Here is a 22977-nt window from a genome sequence, read left to right as displayed (position 1 = left end):
GAAGACCCAGCCGTCAGGGCTATGGACCAGGATTAAACTGTTACAACTGTGGAAAAGTTGCACATTTTGCAAGAGACTGTCCAGAGCAGAAGCGAACTGACGGGCAGAGCTAAGGGAAGGGTGAGGCACCTGGGAACAGAAGAGGTGACATCAGACACCCAAACTTTCAGTTAGCTCACAAAGAACATGACTATATGCACACACCCACATCCAGTATTAGTCAGACTGACAATTCACAAATGTCTGAGCCAGTCATGACCCTTAACCTTTTAAACTATAATGCATCTCCTTTTACACAGTTACCATGTATATCTCTTGTAGTTAATGTGCAAAGTGTTGCACATTTTTGGTAGATCCAGGAGCAATGTATTCAGTAATAAAACACCGCGAATTAAAAGAGTCCCCGAAAATGAGTTCACTGTCACTGCACTCCATGGGTGTAACAGGACATTGAGTATTAGACCAAATTTCGTCTTCATGTCCAGTCAATCTACTGGGCAGGGACTTTATGTGTGTTTTACACTTAAATTTGATGTCCTCACCTCAGGGAGTAACAAAAACTGATGACTCATCTTTGGGAACTCCGTTTGTTAAGGAAACAGAGCTCTGTGTTTATCAATGGTCCATGCATAACAAGCCTAGAGCCTGTGCTCATTTGTTGACATTGGCGCATGATAAGATGGACAACTATGTTGATTTTATGCTGTCCTCTGCCCTTCATTGCACAGCGCAAGTGCATGAAGGAAGAGACTTTAATTTTGAGAAAGAATGGTTTATGGATATCCCAGAAATTGAAGAGCTGTACCTATATTGGTGTGACAAATTTTGTGCATGTTCAGTCAAATTGAGTGACACTCAGTTGCATGCATTTTTCATCCAAGAATCAGTGCCCCACATCTCATTAGCCAAAATTACAGATTGGGAACAGAAACCCACCAACATGTGGTACAGCCTGACGCTGGGAGTTTATAAAAAATTTTTGCTGGAAATGTGCAAGGTTAACTGGGATGTTATTTGTCATGAAAACAGAATGTTTCTGAACCTTGGGACAAGCCCCACACCCCTAGAGACACACCCACAATTGAAGAAGGACAGACAGTTTCGGTTTGCATTCATATTTGACGGACATCCTTACACTTTCACTTGCTTGTGTTAAGGGAATTGAGAGTCACTACCCATATACAACCAAATGCTAAAGGACAGCTTAGCACTTCTACCACTTTCTCCAGGGCACAGTGTGAAACTGACACCATTAAATTGTTGCAGCATCTTGCCAAAGATGGACACAAAGCCAGTCTCTCCAAATTACAGTATGTACAACAAGAAGTGAGATTTCTTGGGTCATGACATTTCTGCAAAGGGAAAGAAACTCTCAGCTGAAAGAGTATCTGCAAACCAGAAGATTCCCAAGCCTCGGACGAAGAAATGGGTTCTATCTATCCTAGGTATGTGTTCATATCGCAGAACTTTCTTTCTAAACTATTCCAGTCTAGAAGCACCACTCAGAGAGATGGCATATGAAACAGGTTGTATAGCTCATTCTCAGGTAAGTTGGATCCAGTCGCTCCCCCATGTGTACGTGCTGTAGCAGCAGCTGAGAAAGCTGTGGTGTCATCCAGAGACCTGGTAGGTTACTCAGAATTGAACCTCTTGTTTCCACATGAGGTGTTGTTACTCCTACTTGAACAGAAAACCTCACACCTGTCCACCCAACGGTGGCTGCACCATAACACTATACTACTAGACATGCCGAATGTCACTATAGAACGATGTACTGTCCTTAACCCTGCTACTCTTCTCCCAACAGAGGGAGACGGGGAACCACATGACTGTGTTGTACTGACTAACAAACTCTGCTCCCCTAGAGTCGACCTGAAGGATATTCCATTGGAAAACCTAGATCTGATTGTTGTATATGAAAAACACAAGAAATAAACACGAGGGAGACCAAGGATAAGTAGTAAGTAACTTTATTGGGAATTTACAGGGCTGACTTTATTGAGAATTCACTGGGTTGGTGGGTAGGTAATCCGAGAGCGGGAGAGAGCGGTAGGGAGAAAACGGATGGTAAAATGGGGTGCACCCAGGGGATGTGGGATAGCCAGCTGAGGTGTACGGGGGAGAGTACTCAGGACTGGCAGGTGAGAAAGTGGGAGAGTGATCAGAGCCCGGGTCAGAGAAGGCCACGTCATCATCAGTCTGATAGTTGGAGGAAGGGTCAGGTAGAGGGTCCGTCTGTGTAGAGGCGTCAACACACACATTTGCTGTGCGGATTCTATATCTGAGAGGTGGGGGGAACCCTGCATGTCCAGAGGGGGTGCGAAGAACTTCGAGTAGCATAGTGATGTCAGCAGTGAGAGGCGCAAGCTGATAGCGAGGGTTCAGATCCAATTCCAGCCCCTCCATTAAAGGAGATAAGGAAAAGTGATGGGCACCTAGGACACATAGAAGAGAATGAACTGTATTAGGCGGTGATATTGATGAGTTGGACTCACACTTTAAGATTAACATTATGATTTATTATTCACAGAGAAATCTAGGAGCTGGGGAATGCAGGCAGAGATATACACACACACACACATATACACAGACAAGGTCAGGCATGCAGACACACACACACACACAGATACAGAAGCACACACACACACAGAGGCCTATGCAGACACCCACACACTCACAGATACAGAAGCACACACACACAGAAGGAATGAAGAATATTATAAGGATAATAAAAGGAGTATAAGGATATTATAAGGATAATAAAAGGAGTATAAGGATTATAAGGATATTATAAGGATATTATGAGGTATGGAGTACAGTGAAGGGGGTAAAATACTTGCAAGCATTATAAAATAGAAATGTAGAACAAATATGAAAGAAAAAGCATTATAAAACAGAAATGCAGAACAAATATGAAAGAAACTTACCCATAATGCGCGTGAAGGTGTGGAGAATCCTCTTCTCACGAGAAACAAGTCAGGGGTAACACAGACGAAGGCCTTAATTTTTAAGAGAGAATCAAGACGGGCCGTTTATAATATATTTGAGCCGTGCGAGGCGGGGATATAACGGTCAATGGGAATGGCTAGGGTGGCAGATAATGGTCGATGGGAACGGCTAGAGCCACGCGATATCTGTTGATGGGAACGGCTAGAGCCGCAAGATAACTGTCTATGGGAACAGCGGACCTCGTGAGTACAAGGTCTCTCAAAAATGTTGAGTTGTGTACGTAATGGTATTATGGGAAAGCTTTTTCTAAACATATTGGTGTTTGGGTTTAGAAAACTGTATAAATAAGGGAGCTTCAGCTCCGGATGTTAGATCACTTTTGAGACTCTCAACGGTGTGGATCTCGTGTGGTGGAACGGAACGAATAAACTTGGACCCTTGCTTCTTCTCACTCACGGCTGGTGTCTTATTTTTCTTTCTCCAACTGAATATGTGAGTATCTGTTTCTATGTTAAATATTAAGTGTCTTCGGGTAATAGGCAAAATTTGAGCCTCTTTGTGGATGGGTCTGCGTCACGTGACCCAGAGACAGGTAAAAATCGAGTGGGCTATGCAGTAGTGACCGTAAACGAGAAGGTCTGTCAGGAAGCCTCCCCTCAAACCTTTCAGTACAAGCAGCTGAATTGCATGCCCTCATAGAAGCATGAAGACCTGCTGAGGGACAGTCAGTAAATATCTACACAGACAGTAGATATGCCTTTGAGGCAGTACATGATTTGGGGACAATTTGGAAACACAGGAACTTCCTGATGAGTTCAGGAACACACATAGTCCACCACAAACTAGACTCTGAGTTGCTGGACGCAGTCCTACTCCCCAAAACTATTGCAGTATGCAAATGTGATGCACACACTAACAAATTAGACCCTGTTTTCCTAGGAAATGCTCAAGCGGACAGTGCAGCAAAGCAACCAGCTGCATCTATGGTCCCAAAACTCAAAAGGAAATAATCACTCCTTCTTTACAACTTTCAGACCTCCAAGCACGGGCTACGTGGACGAGGAAAAGGCTATGTGGCACAAAGCAGGCTGCATGGTTGTTGACGGAGTTTGCCGATGCCCCCAGGGCTGTCCTTGTCTTAAAAGTTGATGCAAGGCAGGGACCATGCATCAAAAAGTGGAATGATGGCGTGATAAAGCATTGGTTTCTCTAATTAATCTTAAAAACAAAAAATAATATATTTTTTGTTTACACTGTTTGTGCAACTCGTAACGTGGATTGAGGTCTGAAGGTAGAAAAGGCCACGTCCCTACGTACAAACAGGACTCAGACGCAGTAGTGATAATGATAATCTCCACGGATAATGGCTAATGGATAATTGTGAGCCATGCCCTTTAATTTGTGTGTGAAGATTTGGGTATTGACTTAAAACAGCACTGTGCATATCATCCAGCTAGTGGTGGGGTGGTAGAGAGAGAAAGTAAGACACTAAATAACAGATTGAGCAAATGCTGTTCTGAAACAGGCTTAGGATGGGCTTAGCCCCTTTGGGATACTGTTTGGGAGACCTCCACACACAGGAATTGGACCTGTGACAGCTCCTCTTCCTGACGCTGCAGCATGTAATAATGTGATGTTAAATTACTATGCAACCCTGTCCTCTGCTCTGCACTCTATACACAAGCAGGTAAAAGCAGCGCTTCCAGCTCCAGCCATGGGTCCGCTGCAAGATCTGAAGCCTGGAGAGTGCCGGAGAGTGGATGTGCCTGGAGTGATCAAGGACTTCCGCAGGACCAGGTGGAATAAGCCACGGTGGTCTGGGCCATTCTAGATCTTTTTCTTCACTCACTCCTTGGTAAAGGCCAGCCAGACAGCCATGTGGATGCATGCGAGCCTCTGCAGGAGTGTGCCAGAGCCGAGCACTGAGCTGGAGAAGACGGGACTGCAGTAGGAGAACTAGACCATAATTCTATATCAAGAGGCCTCTAGGAGGACCTACGCTCACGAGCAACGATCTGCATATACACACCCACACACATGATACACTACACCCCAACACATCAACACACCAAACCCACGCGACTCCACGATAGACGGTCTTGAATGGTATCTAGTAGCCTGCGAAATCACGGACATGTAGTTTTTGGAGAAAATGTTGACGACACGGAAACTGTACTCTTAGGAGGACTGAACTTCAACTTCATTAGTGCGTACTATATAGCCACGTGACCAGGACAGAGGTTAGACGACGTGATTTTGCTACCTCACCTCTTACGCCCCAAAGCTCCCTGACCACAGACTAGTGTTGCAGACTAGACACAAATCATTAGATGTCGACCTGCACATTCACTCATACATACAAACAAACCTATTCCTAATCGTGCACCCTTCTCCTGGTATAGGTGCTATCTGTTAGTAAGCCCTGTCACAGAAATAAACTCACAAATCATTGGGACCATTCCCGACAACACTGGGGGTCCGGGGGTAGACCCTTAAGCTGGAAAGATAAACCAAAGTGCGATACTGAAGTTTATTGGGTGGAAGACTTATTGATCAATCACGCCAATCACATCGTTGCAGCAGAAAGAGTGCATGACGCACAAACTTTTAAACATATTTGGTATTTAGCTGATCGTGGTGACGGGACTAAGTGCCTAAGGTGACTTGATTTCTATAGGTCACACATAAGCCCGCAAAGTTCGTTAGTAGACTATTGCTGCAGATTGGACGACAATTAGTAGTTAATAGCCCATATGCCAAGATATTGGCCACCTCTGTAAACCATTCTGTATTTCCTTTCGTCAGAAGAATCATTGCCAACAGTGCTACCCACACAACGTCACACTTCCCCTCGTCACACAGACACATAATAGTTATTCTATCATTGAACACAGGTGGTCTGTGATACACAAACCTCTGCAGACTAACGAGATGGGGTTTGATTGGCTGAACTCAGTACTCGGGGGATGGGGCTCGTGGATATTAACCATCTGTCTACCAATAAGTGCAATAATTCTTCTTGTCTTGCTCATTTTGCCTTGTATTGTTTCTCTCGTTCGGAGCAGTCTCTCACACTCGTTGAAATCACTAATGACCAAACTCTGATGCTGACAAAGACTGATTACGATCCCTATGATGACCAACCTGACTTGTATCCTAAACCTGACTGATATCAGATTCTCCCAGCGACACTGATGATGACGACCCATTGACGTCCATTTCATGTTTATTGTAAATATTCCTTTCACCATGACGATTCTCATTTCACTCTAAAATAAGCTTGCTTGACGACAGTATACTTTATATCCGCAAAAACAAAAAAGCCTTAACGCCTTCATTATGACTGTTTCATGATAAATTCAGTTGAACCGTGAAAGGTTTCTGAAGTTCTGATGTACTGTAACGACACGGGACTGGAGCAGAAGCAGGTGCAGATCAAAGTCTTTATTTTTACTTAGCAGGATACACACAGGTAACGCAGTCTAGACAGGAACAGATGGTCTAGCTTTAAGGAAGGCAAGGAACAGAAACAGGACATGAAAACAAGACCGCTTAGCACATGTAATGTATTCACCATTCAAATACTCATTCAACATAAATACTGCACAAAAAGTGCGCAGCCACATGAGGGGTTTAAATAACAAACACAATCAAACTGAAACATAGACACCTGGATTAAATCAGACACACCTTCGCACATCAGCCAATGTCTAAACAGAAGGAGGACCAAAACCAAAAGCCAAGGTGCGTGTCCATCCGCAACAGTTCAGTCACGTGCACACTCAGAAGCCACACCGCAGGACTGGAATGCTGGACGACGCCCCCAGCAGGACTGGAACGCTGGACGACGCCTCCAGCAGGACTGGACAATGGGACAGCTTTCTCGGCGGGCTGGAGCTCCGAAGCTGAGACCTCCCAGTAGGTCTCGGGCTGGAGCTCCGAGGCCACAAAGTTGACCTCAGACGGGGGCTCAGAGGTTGCCATGTTAACCTCGGGCTGGAGCTCCACAGCTGAGACCTCCCCATAGGTCTCAAGCTGGAGCTCTGAGGCTGCCAAGTTGACCTCAGACGGGGGCCCAGAGGTCGCCATGTTAACCTCGGGCTGGAGCTCCACAGCTGAGACCTCCCCATAGGTCTCAAGCTGGAGCTGTGAGGTGGCGGTTACCCACCCCCCCCAAAAAATGTTCTTGGCCAGCCTTTGGTTCCAGACTCGGCAGCGTGGTGTAATTCCCCTGCAGTGGGAAGCCCCAGGAGTTCGGGTAGTTCTGCTGGCTGCATGGCCTGGTGTAATTCCCCTGCACTGGGAAGCCCCAGGAGTTCGGGTAGCTCTGCTGGCTGCATGGCGTGGTGTATTTCCGCTGCAGTGGGAAGCCCCAGGAGTTCGGGTAGCTCGGCTGCCCATGTTGCGTGGCGTAGTTCTCCGGCAGTGGGGGCGGGAGAACTTGCGTGGGCTGAGACGTGGCCCATGGCCTGGCTTGCTGCAGCAGCTTCAGTTGGCGTCCGATCTGAGCAATTCCTTTGTTTATCTGGTTACTCTGTTCCCAGAACGATCGGCTCCACGCCTCTAACTCGGCCGCTTTGGCGCCGCTCAGGTTGACCTGCTGCTTCTGCATGGTAGGTGCAGTATTCTGTAACGACACGGGACTGGAGCAGAAGCAGGTGCAGATCAAAGTCTTTATTTTTACTTAGCAGGATACACACAGGTAACGCGGTCTAGACAGGAACAGATGGTCTAGCTTTAAACACGAAACTGGATACGAGGCAAGGAACAGAAACAGGACATGAAAACAAGACCGCTTAGCACACGTAACATATTCACCATTCAAATACTCATTCAACATAAATACTGCGCGAAGTGCGCAGCCACACGAGGGGTTTAAATAACAAACACAATCAAACTGAAACATAGACACCTGGATTAAATCAAGACACACCCTCGCACATCAGCCAATGTCTAAACAGAAGGAGGACCAAAACCAAAATCCAAGGTGCATGTCCATCCACAACAGTTCAGTCACGTGCACGCGCACACTCAGAAGCCGCGCCGCAGTGCCATCTGCCGGTGAGGGTGTAACATGTACTCACAGAATAGTAATTTCTCTGTTAATTTTAGTTATCATATTTTGTGATGATAAAATGGGGGAAATATGAGGGAAATTACTCATTTTTACTTTGTAATAGTTTTGTTCTTGTTACATTTCATTCTCATCAGAGGATAACGCCTAAGATGGCCATGTCATGTCACTGAGATCAGTACAGAATGTTTATCTGCTTACAGAGACACAAACATGTTGTTCTGTTTAAGGTTCTGCTGGCCCAAATTTAGCCTATTACCCAAAAACACTTAAAATTCAACATAGAAGCAAATACTCACATCTATCTCCGAACCAAGTTGGAGATAGAAAAAAAGACACCAGCCGTGAGTGAGAAGAAGCAAGGGTCCAGATTTATTGGTTCCGTTCCACCACACGAGATCCACACCGATGAGAATTCTCAGAAGTGATCTGACACCCGGAGCTCAAGCTCCAGTATTTATACTGTATTTACACAGTAGATAACCAATATATTTCAGAAAGACTATGATATCAATACCAATAGGGTTAAAAAAGAGCTCATCTACATTACCATTATGTTTTGAAAGAGGCTTATCAAATTTACCATTATGTTTTGAAAGAGGACTTTCCAATTTACCATTATGTTTTTGAAAGAGGACTTTCCAAATACCATTAGGTACGAAAGTGGAGAGAGACAAAACAATTTAGAGAGACCTTGGTCTCACTTTTATCTCACGGGGGCAGCTTGACTCAGCTACCCTTATAAATGGCTCCTCATGGTTTTATCTTAAAATTAAGGCCTTCCTTGCGAGACAAGAATCTTCACCATCTGAATTATGAGTAAGTTACATTTTTCTGTATTTCTGGTTTATAATTTATTTTCATATTTGCTCTATATCTCTATTTTATATATAGTTATACTGCTTGCAAAATGGTTTACTGTACTTCCTACTTCATAATATCATTATATTACCCTTCTACTATCCTACATATCCTACTACTCTTTATTTTATAAAGAGTATATATTTTATTATTATAAGATATTACCCTTATAATATCTTAATACTCCTTTTTATTATTCTTATAAAGTTATAATGTTATGTGTGTGTGAGAGAGACAGAGAGAGTGTGTGTGTGTGTTATGTCTACATGCCCGCCCTTGACTGTACGAGAGTGTGTGTGTGTGTTTGCACTCCTCAGCTCTTATACTTCTTTTTGACTTTTTGACTAATAAACCATAGTTTGTTACTCTTAAAAGATCTTAAAGTGTGAATCCAATTCGTCAATATCCGCCTAATACCGCTTCTGTGTGTCTAGGTGCCCGTCGTCATTTCTTCTTCTCTCCTTTACTGGATCTGGATCTGGACACTCACTATCAGCTCGCGCATCTCACTGCTGACATCATGGTGCTACTTAACATTCTTCGCAGCACCCACTCTGGAAATGGAAATGCGGGGTCCCCTCTCCGATACAGAATCCACCCAGTGAATGTGTGTATTGACGCCTCTACACAGACAGAACCTCCCTCCAGCTTTCAGTCTGAGGATGATGTCACCTTCTCTGATCTGGGCTCTGACCATTCTTCCCCCTTCTCACCTGTCAGTCCGCCCTACTCTCAGTGGTCTTCTTATTTCACCTTTGCTGACTATCCCATGTCCCCAGGACACACCCCATTTTCTTCCCCCTACCGCTCTCCTCAAGATTACGCACCCACCAGTCCTGTGAATTATCAGTAAAAGTACATATTACTCATACTAGGTCTCCCTCATGTTTATTTCATGTCATTTTTATCCACAACATTTCCCCCCTCTGAGGCTATAAAGCCTCATACACTACCTTAATTAAGCGGGTATCTGTGGAGAAACTGGTTCTGCCGCACCCCATGGCCGTCCCCCGCTAGCTGTCGGAGGCTTACTCTAACGACGCCATAATTCCTGCGCTGTCCTCGTAATCAAATGGGTCCCTTACAGTAACCACTTCTACGCTACACTGATCAGAATAGGAGCTGAGGAGGTTTTGTAGACCCGGTGGGAGTCGTGCTAGTGTTGTGCGCCCCATAGTAGATTTGGCAGCTGGAGAATGGGCCTTAGGACCCCCCTACGTCCACTTTGCACTGGACCCATGTAGATGTACCTAGCCATAACCCTTAACTTCTACTTTCAACTATATATATATGTTATCTCGAATCTAACTACCTTGATTATACGTTTGTTTGCCTACATCGATTATAAGTGTGATTAACTGAGTTCCCCTAATCATTCATTATTACTACTGCCGTCGCTAGTCTAAGTATGAGTGGCCACTACAGTACAGTACGTGGATCTACACGTCCCTATCTTTCTTAACTAGGCCTGTCAGCCCACAGTTTTGTATTTGTCGGGACCTGCAGAGTCTTGCTTCCCCCCAAAAAACACACCCCAATCCTTCGCAGTCAGGGGTGGGCGAAAAAACCTCCTATGAGGAAAAATTCCCACCCTGCCAGCACTATGTGCTCGACAGTACCATTATACTTTTCTCGTGCCTGAGTGCATCATATCACAAACATTTGATAACAATACAACTTGACAGTCTCTGTTGGCAGTATCTCTCTGTATGCTGATTGTCTTCAGCTCAAGCACTTTACGTAATGTAGAGAGCCACCCTTTGGGGAGAGGTTAGGCTAGCACGTACACCCAGGGTATGGATCTTCACATCTTCTCATCCTGTCTGCCATTGACTTGAGAGTTCTACGATAATGTCTCTTGACAGCAGACCCCCCGTTGACAGCAGCTTCGTACACAGCAGCTTCGTACCGGACCTTCACGTGTTCCCCACCATCTCATCATTGGAGGATCGAGCATCCTCCGGGGATCGGGGGTCGCATGTTCTTGTAGTCCGCTGCTGCCTTGTAGTTCTCGTAGTCAGCTTCAGCTCCTGGTCTCCCTCCTCCGGGTGAACACCTCCCCCTGTTGAGGCGGTACCACCTCACCCATGACAATGCACCCAGCTCTTTTCCTGTGAATAGATAGCTTCATACATAACAGTTAGTTGTCTCATATATGTTTTTGATCCATCTGCAATTACTCCAGTGGCAGTCCTTCATAAGGAACAGACACAGACATGGGTCGACCCGTAAGCATTTCATGCGGTGTTAGATACATGTTGCTGTTAGTCTGCATGTGATAGGTCATTAGTGCAAGAGGTAGAGCATCTACCGAAATATATTTAGTATCAGCACAAATTACGTTAACTTGAGATGGTATGCCAGATCTAGGACCTATCCCTGATCAAGAAAGAAATTTTCGAGCACAAATATCACACTCAGATTATCCTCCACCGTTGCCTGTAAGTACAGAGATCATTCCATGGGCATCTGAAATGCATGCAGAAGTGCAGTAGGTACAATCAGAATTCAATTAAATTATTTTTTCGGTAAGTGGCGTTCCAACGCTTTTTCTAAAACCGCATTGCATTCAAACAACTCCAAACAGACGACACAATCCATGGGCCTAAACGTCAGTATTTATCTATATATTTATATATTAGCAATTCTACCCTTAACCAGGTTGCACTCTGTACACAACATGTTCACAACACAACAGTTCATCTAAACATCTTCCAAGATCCTAAAACAAAGTCTGTTTGAACTGCCTCAAACTGCTTCTTATCGGTACACAGAATTATGTCATGCTCTGCATTTCATATATATAGTAGTGGTTTAGTACAAGCTCTTTAGAGAGCTCTCATTATTGTATCCTGCTTTATTCTATCCTGTATTAACCATCTTTCTGTAATAAACCTTTTTTTTCCTTCAGAGGACGAGTCTGCAAGTGTTGTCTAATTTCCACGACACTCGTAATGGTTAAGGACAATGTACTTTGTGTGAGTGCAAGCAGGGACTCCGGCAAGACTAGCTATGACATCATAGCTAAAAGCGAGAGTCAGGAGGTAACACAGACATGAGGGCTCACTGGGACATAAGGCAGCCAGCCACTCCACATCAACAAACCTGGGTGAAAGCATGGAAGTGGGGGGTGGGGGGGCAACAGCATCCAAACATCCCAGTTCACCACAACACACTATACCTGTGAGCCTCTAGATCTGCTCCTTTACCTTAGAAAAAAAATATTCACAAAAAGCTTGATTAAACATGTTTTCAACCTGGACTTAAACACTGAGACTGTGTCTGAGTTCCAAACATGAATTGGAAGACTGTTCCATAACTGTGGGGCTTTGTTAGAGAAATATTTTCCCCCTGCTGTAGCCTTCACTATTCGAGGTACTGACAAACAGCCTGCACCTTTTGATCGGAATAGGTATAGCAGATCATAAAAGACCAAAATTTGCTCAGGTACTGTGGCACGAGACCATTCAGTGCTTTATAGTTGAATAGCAATATTTTATAATCGATGTGAAATTTCACTGGGAGCCACTGCAGTGTGGATAAGATCGGGGTGATGTGGTCATATCTTCTGGTTCTAGTAAGGACTCTTACAGCTGCATTCTGGACTAACTGGAGTTTGTTTATTTTGTTGTAATGTGGTAATGTTGTTGTAAACACTTTTATTTCAAAAGTTAAATGTTTGTATAAATATTACATCAAAACAATGGCATTAAGCCATTAATAACTTCTTTTAAAACATTGTTTAAAGCACTGATCTGTAGCTCCCCCGTTCATGCCTCAGCTGTGGTGCTGGTTTTTGGATAAACGGTGTAGCAGCCAGAACACGTTTCCCTGTTTGCTCTGGTCCCACACTTGGTTCAGACACGCTAAATGTTTATATAGTGTATTGTTTCTTTCATTGCCCTGCAATTATATATAAATACATACACACACACACACACACACACACACACACACACACACACACACACACATATATATATATATATATATATATATATATATATATATATATATATATATATATATCTGTGTGTGTGTGTGTGTGTGTGTGTGTAAATATGAGAAAGAAGACTTGTCTTTATTGTTTAATAAAGTCTTGATCTTTTGTTTTTAAAAAAATCATAAAAATACTCTGCTCTCATGGATATCAAACAATTACAAACATAACACAGGTTTCTAAAAAAAATATCTTTGTTAAATATAGTGTGCAACAATTATTGGCCCCCTTTTAATCAATACTTTGTGCTACCTCCCTTTGCCAGCTCTGAGTCTTCTCATATAATGCCTGATGAGGTAGGAGCAGGGGTGGATTTAATGATTTCGGAGCCCTAGGCAAAATATAGGAATGGGGCCCCCATTTCAGTGTTTTAATATCGATGTTTAAATTTTCCACATACATTATTCAGTATTACTAGCAATAATCAGGGGTGAACTGGGACCAAAAAGTGGCCCTGGACTTTCTGGCCCAGAGCGAAACATAACAGAAACATAAATGCTATATAAACATATTTATTTGAAGTAGCACTGATATCAAGACATCAAGTTATATATGCAAACAGAAACAGAAGAACAGTGTGACAAAAACAATCAAGACAGCATGTTAGCTAGTCATTGGGCATCATCTGGATGCAGTGTAGGAGAGCTGCACCACTCAGCTGTACATCTCCTGAATCAGGACTGAAACTTATTTTTTTTTTAATCTTAATCATTTTACCCCCCCAAAATAGACCACTACTACAATGACTACCACTACTACTATAATACAATAATAATAATGTATTTTATTTTCTAATTATTAATATTATGAAATTAATCTTGATATTAAGCCTATATTAATAAATAAGTCTATTTCACTACAACCACTAACCAAGAGCAAACAATAAGTCACTGTATTGTACAATAGGACAGCAGCTTATTAAAATACTCTGCTTTTTTCTAAATTGTGGTAATATTTAAACATATGTATTTGAAGTAGCACTGAACATGAATCCACTATCATCATGTGACATTAAAATCACCTACTGCTTCTTTTGGGAGCAGGTCAGCAGAGCGTTAGGAGAGAACGAGGAGGAGGAGAAGAGGGGTGTGTACATATAAGAGTTTGTGTGTGTGTGTGTGTGGATGAGAAAATGTATATTTGAAAGAGCATGTCTATGTGTATGAGAGAGAGAGAGAGAGAGAGAGAGAGAGAGAGAGAGAGAGAATGAACCCTGCTGGCTGTTCCAGCGCCGTTCTTTGGCTGTAATACTAGAGCCATCAGCGCCTGCAGAACTGCAACTTGTCTTCACGGCAAAGGCAAAATCTGTTAATTTAAAATCTTAACAAGCTCTAATAAAAATTTTTGCTTTCCTCCCGCTTTCTACTTTTTTCAGCACTTCTGCTTCGATTCATTTTTACTCTGTCTGTACTCTACACATGACATTACCGATGTTTGCTCCTTTCTTCCTGAATCATTTCTGCAGATGCACAGGAAAATTGTGGAATAGACCAATGTAGTGGTGGGGGGGGGGGGGGTAGGCTAAGACAGTCATGAATTAAGCATTCTGATGGCATTTTAGCATATGGATTTTTAGAAAAACATAATCAATTAGAAAAAAATTGGTAGCTCAGGGCCCAAGGCAATCACCGACCTTTTGCCTAACGCTAATGTCCGCCCCTGGGTAGGAGAATACATGGTAAGGGATCTGAGACCATTCCTCCATACAGAATCTCTCCAGAGCCTTCACATTTCGAGGTCCACGCTGGTGGACTCTCCTCTTCAGTTCACCCCACAGGTTTTCTATGGGGTTCAGGTCAGGGGACTGGGATGGCCATGGCAGGACATTGATTTTGTGGTCAGTAAACCATTTTTGTGTTGATTTTGATGTATGTTTTGGATCATTGTCCTGCTGGAAGATTTGAAGCTTTCTGGCAGAGGGGGTCAGTTTTTCATTTAATATCTGTTGATATTTGATAGCGTCCATGATGCCATGTATCCTAATAAAATGTCCAGGCCCTCTGGCAGAAAAACAGCCCCAAAACATTAAAGATCCACCTCCATATTTAACCGTGGGCATGAGGTACTTTTCCATATGGCTACCTCTCTGTGTGCTCCAAAACCACCTCTGGTGTTTATTACCAAAAAGCTGTATTTTGGTTTAATCTGACCATAGAACCCGATCCCATTTGAAGTTCCAGTAGTGTCGGCAAACTGAAGACGCTCGAGTATGTTTTTGAATGAGAGTAGAGGCTTTTTTCTTGAAACTCTTCCAAACAACTTGTGTTGATGTAGGTGACTTCGGATTGTAGTTTTGGAGACTTTCTGACCCCAAGATACATCTAACTTCTGCAATTCTCCAGCTGTGATCCTTGGAGATTTTTTATCCACTCGAACCGTCCTCTTCGCAGTGTGTTGAGACAATATAGACACACGTCCAATTCCAGGTTGATTCATAACATTTCCAGTTGACTGGAACTTCTTAATTATTGCCCTGATGGTGGAAATGGGCATTTTCAATGCTTGTGCTATTTTCTTATAGACACTTCCCATTGTGTGAAGCTCAACAACCTTTTGCCACACATCACAGCTATATTCCTTGGTCTTACCCATTTTTATGAACGACTAAGGGAATTTGGCCTATGTGTTACTTCATATTTGTACTCCTGAAACAGGAAGTCATGGTTGTACAATTTACTGCGGAAATCACAGCATGCGGCTTCTGCTCAAAATGGGACCTCACCCAGCATGGTGTTCTGTCCAACATGGGACCTCACCCAGGTAGGGGCTTCTGTCCACCATGGGGACTCACCCAGCATGGGGCTTCTGCCCAAGATGGGACCTCACCCAACCTGGGGCTTCTGCCCAACATGGGACCTTACCCATCATGGGGCTTCCTTACTAAAAAAAGGAAAAAATCAATGGGAAAATATTTCAAATATATTTTTCTCATATGAATTCATCAGGTGCCAATAATTGTTGCCACCTGTATTTAACAAAGATACAAATTTTTTTGATAAACCTGTGTTGTGTTAGTAATTGTTTGATATCCATGGGAGCAGATAAATTTTTTTACCAAAAGATGAAAAGGTTAAACAATAAAGACAAATTTTCACAGCCTTCTTTGCTCATATTTACCAAGGGTGCCAATATTAGTGGAGGGTGTTGTATCTTTACCAGAAAATGTAAGCTACTATAGTGACTCTACGGAATTTTGCATTTCAGCCTTGAAGAAACTGCCCATAGAAATGGTACAGATTTGATCATTAGAATTTTCAGTGGTGAAGAAATGTTCTGCAAATGCTATGGAGTATATGCTGTAATTTTACAGATATTTCTGCTTAAGGACCAACAGAAGTGTCTGTGAAAGCTAGAAAGGATATACTGTAAATCTACACAATTTTCTGTTTTAGGGTTGAAGGAAATGTCCTTAAACTTAACGGAAAATGTACTGGTAAAATCCTACTTATTTTTTCTTACAGTGTAGCTGCCAGTAGTTTACTGTAATTTAACAGGGACATTTGCTGCAGTGTACAACAGGCAGAGGGGCAGAAATGGAGCTTGGTAGCTAACAAAAGTATTTGAATTTCATATATTTTAGTTATATATATTTCAAATATTAATTAAATATTTAAATTAAATTAGATTAAATATTTTTCCTGTGGTGTATTTGATAAATGTACATTTTTGTATTGCGTTTTTTTTTTTTTTCTGTTTTGAATGAAACAAATACTGACTTTGTTTAGTTTATTACTCTAAATAGTTGTTGTTTTTTTTGTTTGTTTGTTTGTTTTTTGTTTTTTTTTTTTAAAAAAAAAGCAATTTCTTATATCTATACAGAAACTTTTTGTTTTCAGTCAAATCACCAATATCACTTGGTACTAAATTATGCAGAACAATATTAGTTATAATCTAAAATACATCATTTTGAAAATAAAATATTTACAGATTTCATACTATTTGTTGTGTTAAAGACATTTGTGTGAACAATAAGAATAATGAACGGTAATCATGGGAAAATGTTTTTCTTGGGAAAATGTTTTTCAGGAGTTCCCTGAAAAACATGCAGGTATTTGGACTGGTTACTATAAACTTCCCCTTGGTGTGAATGAGTATATTAATGTGCTTCTGTGATGCCTCGTAAGGGACTGATTCAGTTTAGAGTGTGTTCCTGCTTTGCACTCAGTTTTCCTGAGAGTCTCCTGATCTACTGTGACCCTGACTAGGAGAAATGTTTACTGATGATGATGATCATGATGAATTTAAGAGTTTAACAGTGATATTAGTGATGTACTTTAAGTTAGGTACTTTAACATTAATAGAAATATAATGTCAGTATACATTTTCTTTTGTAGTAAGAATACAAATGAAGGAATGTAAAGCTGGTGTGAGTTTCATCCCTTTTGTTATTTTAAAATATGGTCACATGTTGATTAAACTTGCACATTATTCCTTAGAAATTGTTCAGCAGCATGCCTTAATTAGCAAAAGTGATTATATACAGCAGTGGTTCTCAACCCGGTGGGCACGCCCTCCTGGGGGGGCATGGAGAGATCGGAAGGGGGGCACAAATTCTTTTCAAGCATAGGAAACAACAACAAAAAGAACACAGACATAATTTGGGTACTCAGTATATTTTATTGCTCTTCAAATAGAATGTGTATAAATGGAATACCCCACGTTCCCTTTCTCTCCCTCTGTATTTTCTTTTTGTTGGGGAGAGGCAGAGCTTAGCTGTCTTTTATCTATCGGTCAATGCGAGTGATGGGAAGTTCGGATCATTTTACTGACTCGGATCTTTGAATCTTGTTCAGCAAAATGAAAGAATCTTTTTGCGAGTCCTTTTGTTCATTTCAGCAGAATATAATTAAAATGTTAGATGTTAAATTCCCCAACACATCTAGTACTTAATAAAGTATAAAATAAACTATAGGCTAATTCAACCAAGGCCGAATGATGAGAAACAGAATGATTAATTAATAGCTTAGCTGGTCTTCAGGCAATGCAGTCTGTCAGTTCACCTCATCTCCCAATCCGAGTCCTGACTCGAGTCCGAGTCCTTGATTCTTCTTTTCTCCTGGTTTTGGGTACCTGCGTGAAGTTGGCCCCACACCCAACGCAAAACGTCGGCAAAATAGTCTCAATAGTTTGTGCTGTAAAAATTTTCGTTTGTGCTGCTTCGGTTTTGGAGATATTAAAATAATATTTATAGGTCATTCTGAGGTCACTCAGCCCCCCCCCCCCCCCCCCCCCCCCCCCACACACACACACACACACACACACACATGCTCCAAATTCACCCTAAATAGTCTCGATCGTTTGTGCTCTGTTTGTGCCGGTTTGTGCCGATAAAAGTTTCATTAAAATATTAGACATTAAGTTCTATGAGATTATGTCACCAGCCCCCCACATGCTCCAAATTCACCCCAAATAGTCTCAATTGTTTGTGCTCTGTTTGTGCTGGTTTTGCCACTAAAAGTTTCGATTGTGCTGCTTCCGTTTTTAAAATATTAGACATTGACTTATAGGCGCAAATCTCCTCGGTGTGAGCACCCTTCTAGAGTTGAATTGAATTTCAAGACAAATCATCTTATCATTTGTTCAATAAACAATTCTCTTTACTTCATTCACTGGTCTCTCATGATTGAACTTTTCATTTTTTACGTCAGGAGACGTATTGTGTGTGTGTGTGTGTGCGCGCGCGCTCCCTCTCCCTCCCCGTTTCGCTCTCACAGGTCGCCAATTCGACGTGCTGAAAATTATGTTCTAAAAAATGTAAAGCGGGTACATGACAGGAGTATTGTAAAAGCGACTCATTTAAACACCTTAATCACAATATTATCTTACTCAGAGTAAGGTCAATAATTAGATTACTGCTGTCCATGTAAACGTAGTCAGTGTTCATTCAATGTTACCTCGATGAACTTTCTACAGTGAAAAAAACAACAAAAAATAACCCGCTCAATTATAAAAACAGTTGGCTGAGGCTCAAACCCTGTTCACTGGCATAATAAACCTGAATGTTACCGCTGCATTATCCGAGCATATATAAAAACAAAACTACCTTAACTTAAATACTATAGTTATTGTACTATGAGACTTGATCACGCTCACTTTATATTTTACATAATCTTTTAATTAGAAACTTGTTTAAATTAGGTTTATCATAAGTTTTGATGTGAAACGAAATATTTTTATGTGAACCATTCGACCACACATTCCATTATTATTATACTGTGTTCAGCTACAGTATGTTATTAAATGAGTCACCTGGTGGTTATTGTGTGAAGCAAAAAAATTAATTTAAATTCTTAGAACCATGCCTGCAGTATATCACGTGATCACACGTGACGAAACACGTGATACTGCTTAAAAAAAATGTGCATTCTTAAAGGACACATCTGTACCTTTTATGAGGGTCATTTTATGAGGTTCACCATTGGTGTCCCTACTAAGCACATGGTTAAGTTCCTTGTGACATAGCCCCGAGGTTCATCAAAGTACACAAGCTCCTTCACCCCACCAGGGTCTCAATCCACAAAGGGGAATATTATGTAAGTGATGACAGGACCTAAATTCCTCATTGTTTTCTTACTTATTATACCATGGTCTGTCTGAATACCTGATTCTGCTTGTCTGGAAGGTGTGCATTAAAACCGTATAATGCACAAGTTCAGTTTAATTACCATTCTAAATTAATGCACTGACTATATACAACTGTAACCATTGTAACATACACATGGGTGTAACCACGTATTCTTTGGGGGGGGTCAAGTCCCTCCCCCAATGTTTAGGAATTACCAATCTGCCCCCCCCCCCCCCCAATATACAGTAGAGAATATTTTCTATATGTCCCCATTTAATAAACCCTGGCAACGGATCTGTCTTTTCTTCATCTATTCTATTTATTTAAATCTATTCCTATATATATATATATATATATATATATATATATATATATATATACAGTGAGGGAAAAAAGTATTTGATCCCCTGCTGATTTTGTATGTTTGCCCACTGACAAAGAAATGATCAGTCTATAATTTTAATGGTAGATTTATTTGAACAGTGAGAGACAGAATAACAACAAAAAAATCCAGAAAAACGCATGTCAAAAATGTTATAAATTGATTTGCATTTTCATGAGGGAAATATGTATTTGACCCCTCTGCAAAACATGACTTAGTACTTGGTGGCAAAACCCTTGTTGGCAATCACAGAGGTCAGACGTTTCTTGTAGTTGGCCACCAGGTTTGCACACATCTCAGAAGGGATTTTGTCCCACTCCTCTTTGCAGATCTTCTCCAAGTCATTAAGGTTTCGAGGCTGACGTGTGGCAACTCGAACCTTCACCTCCCTCCACAGATTTTCTATGGGATTAAGGTCTGGAGACTGGCTAGGCCACTCCAGGACCTTAATGTGCTTCTTCTTGAGCCACTCCTTTGTTGCCTTGGCCGTGTGTTTTGGGTCATTGTCATGCTGGAATACCCACGACCCATTTTCAATGCCCTGGCTGAGGGAAGGAGGTTCTCACCCAAGATTTGATGGTACATGGCCCCGTCCATCGTCCCTTTGATGCGGTGAAGTTGTCCTGTCCCCTTAGCAGAAAAACACCCCCAAATCATAATGTTTCCACCTCCATGTTTGACGGTGGGGATGGTGTTCTTGGGGTCATAGGCAGCATTCCTCCTCCTCCAAACACGGCGAGTTGAGTTGATGCCAAAGAGCTCCATTTTGGTCTCATCTGACCACAACACTTTCACCCAGTTGTCCTCTGAATCATTCAGATGTTCATTGGCAAACTTCAGACGGGCATGTATATGTGCTTTCTTGAGCAGGGGGACCTTGCGGGCGCTGCAGGATTTCAGACCTTCACGGCGTAGTGTGTTACCAATTGTTTTCTTGGTGACTATGGTCCCAGCTGCCTTGAGATCATTGACAAGATCCTCCCGTGTAGTTCTGGGCTGATTCCTCACTGTTCTCATGATCATTGCAACTCCATGAGGTGAGATCTTGCATGGAGCCCCAGGCCGAGGGAGATTGACAGTTCTTTTGTGTTTCTTCCATTTGCGAATAATCGCACCAACTGTTGTCACCTTCTCAACAAGCTGCTTGGCAATGGTCTTGTAGCCCATTCCAGACCTGTGTAGGTCTACAATCTTGTCCCTGACATCCTTGGAGAGCTCTTTGGTCTTGGCCATGGTGGAGAGTTTGGAATCTGATTGATTGATTGCTTCTGTGGACAGGTGTCTTTTATACAGGTAACGAGCTGAGATTAGGAGCACTCCCTTTAAGAGTGTGCTCCTAATCTCAGCTCGTTACCTGTATAAAAGACACCTGGGAGCCAGAAATCTTTCTGATTGAGAGGGGGTCAAATACTTATTTCCCTCATTAAAATGCAAATCAATTTATAACATTTTTGACATGCATTTTTCTGGATTTTCTTGTTGTTATTCTGTCTCTCACTGTTCAAATAAACCTACCATTAAAATTATAGACTGATCATTTCTTTGTCAGTGGGCAAACGTACAAAATCAGCAGGGGATCAAATACTTCTTTCCCTCACTGTATATATATATATATATATATATATATCCCTTTGTTAAGGAAAATAGGTGTGTCCCCGCCTCCAATTGTACACTTGGTTGCGCCCATACTCAACGCAAGTTTGTTGATATATTTTAGCAGCTCAGTCTGTAAGAAATGGAGACAGCAGCCAAGTGTAGAAAAGTGCAGCAGAACATGCAAGCTTTTTTCAGACAGTCAGTAACTAGATACCTAAATAGTAGGTGACCTTAGCTTAGTATAGAAGGCATCATACCATGGCTTGGTTTGTTCTTAAGAACGTAAATTAACTGTTGATATTTGCACACCCATGAAGTAGGCTAGGCTAACTTCAATTCCGGTTTTTGACCATTAACGTTACATTCACTTGCACATCCTCCCGCCGAGTTTGCTGTGAACCCTCACGCTGTGACAAACTGTTATAAATGTGAGTGAAAGTGAGAAAAGTTACACAGCATTTTGTTCCTTTACACTACATTTGGGCTAAGCACTGTTACGTCAGGAGACGTATTGTGTGTGTGTGTGTGTGTGTGTGCTCTCTCTCTCTCTCCCTCCCCGTGTTTCGCTCTCACAGGTCGCCAATTCAACGTGCTGCACCGGGATTGGAGAGGAGAAGATTGGGCATCGTTTAAAAAGGCAGAAGAACGAGATGTCGGGAGGAATACGAATGTGTGGTTTATTTGTGATTATATGCATACTATTGAGTAGCAAATATTTTTCCCGGTGTTTGAGTGAGATCGCCTGTTAGTTGTATTGTGTGTGAGTGAAAGAAGTGAGTGGTAGAATCTTGTGTTGTCCCATTCCCCCGTTTTGTTTTGTGTTGTGTCTGAGTGTACGCCTCCATTGTAAATATCTTCCATTGTAAATATTACTTTTCTAATAATCACAAAAACGGTAGGGACTGGGTGCCATTTATTTTGGGTGTATCTTTTGTTCGCTGTTTTTGCCTCAGTTAGGGGGTCAGGTAAGACTCTGTATTTTCTTTTGAACTACCTTTTTTTTGTTAGGTTATTTAAATTTATACGGGACAAGATAATGACTGTTCTATTTATTATTTTGGCCTTGCCCAGCCCTGAAGAGATTTGCTTTCTTAGTGATTGTTTGTTTTGGATTGTTTCTTTCTTCTTGATTGTAATCATTAAATTTGTAAGATTTCAAAGATTTTGAAAGACGTGTGTTACGTCATTTTTATTTTTGTTTATACTTTCTTTTATGTTACACCTCGACCCTAGACTGGGGTTGTAACATAAATTGGGGGCTCATCCAGTCCCGTTGTTCCAGAGGGTCATCCGACCCTGTAAAGTCATCCGTGACTGTCTTCCAGACAATCTAGTCATTCATTTAAATGAGCAAAAAGTGATGTCTCTTTCTGCAGCCGCTGTACTAGCAGATGAATTTATATTAACGCATAGGACTGTTTTTTATCCAGTGTTGAGAAGTGATAAGTCTACTGTTCATGGGGTTGACCAGCAGGGAAAAAGGTGGACTACTGCTGTCACGCCCGGACGGGGAAATGACTATGGGAGTCCTAGAGCTGCTCAAAACCGCC

This window comes from Ictalurus furcatus, chromosome 14 (genome assembly GCF_023375685.1).
Source record: "Ictalurus furcatus strain D&B chromosome 14, Billie_1.0, whole genome shotgun sequence".
Taxonomy (NCBI): Eukaryota; Metazoa; Chordata; class Actinopteri; order Siluriformes; family Ictaluridae; genus Ictalurus; species Ictalurus furcatus.
This window is presented reverse-complemented; position numbering follows the sequence as displayed.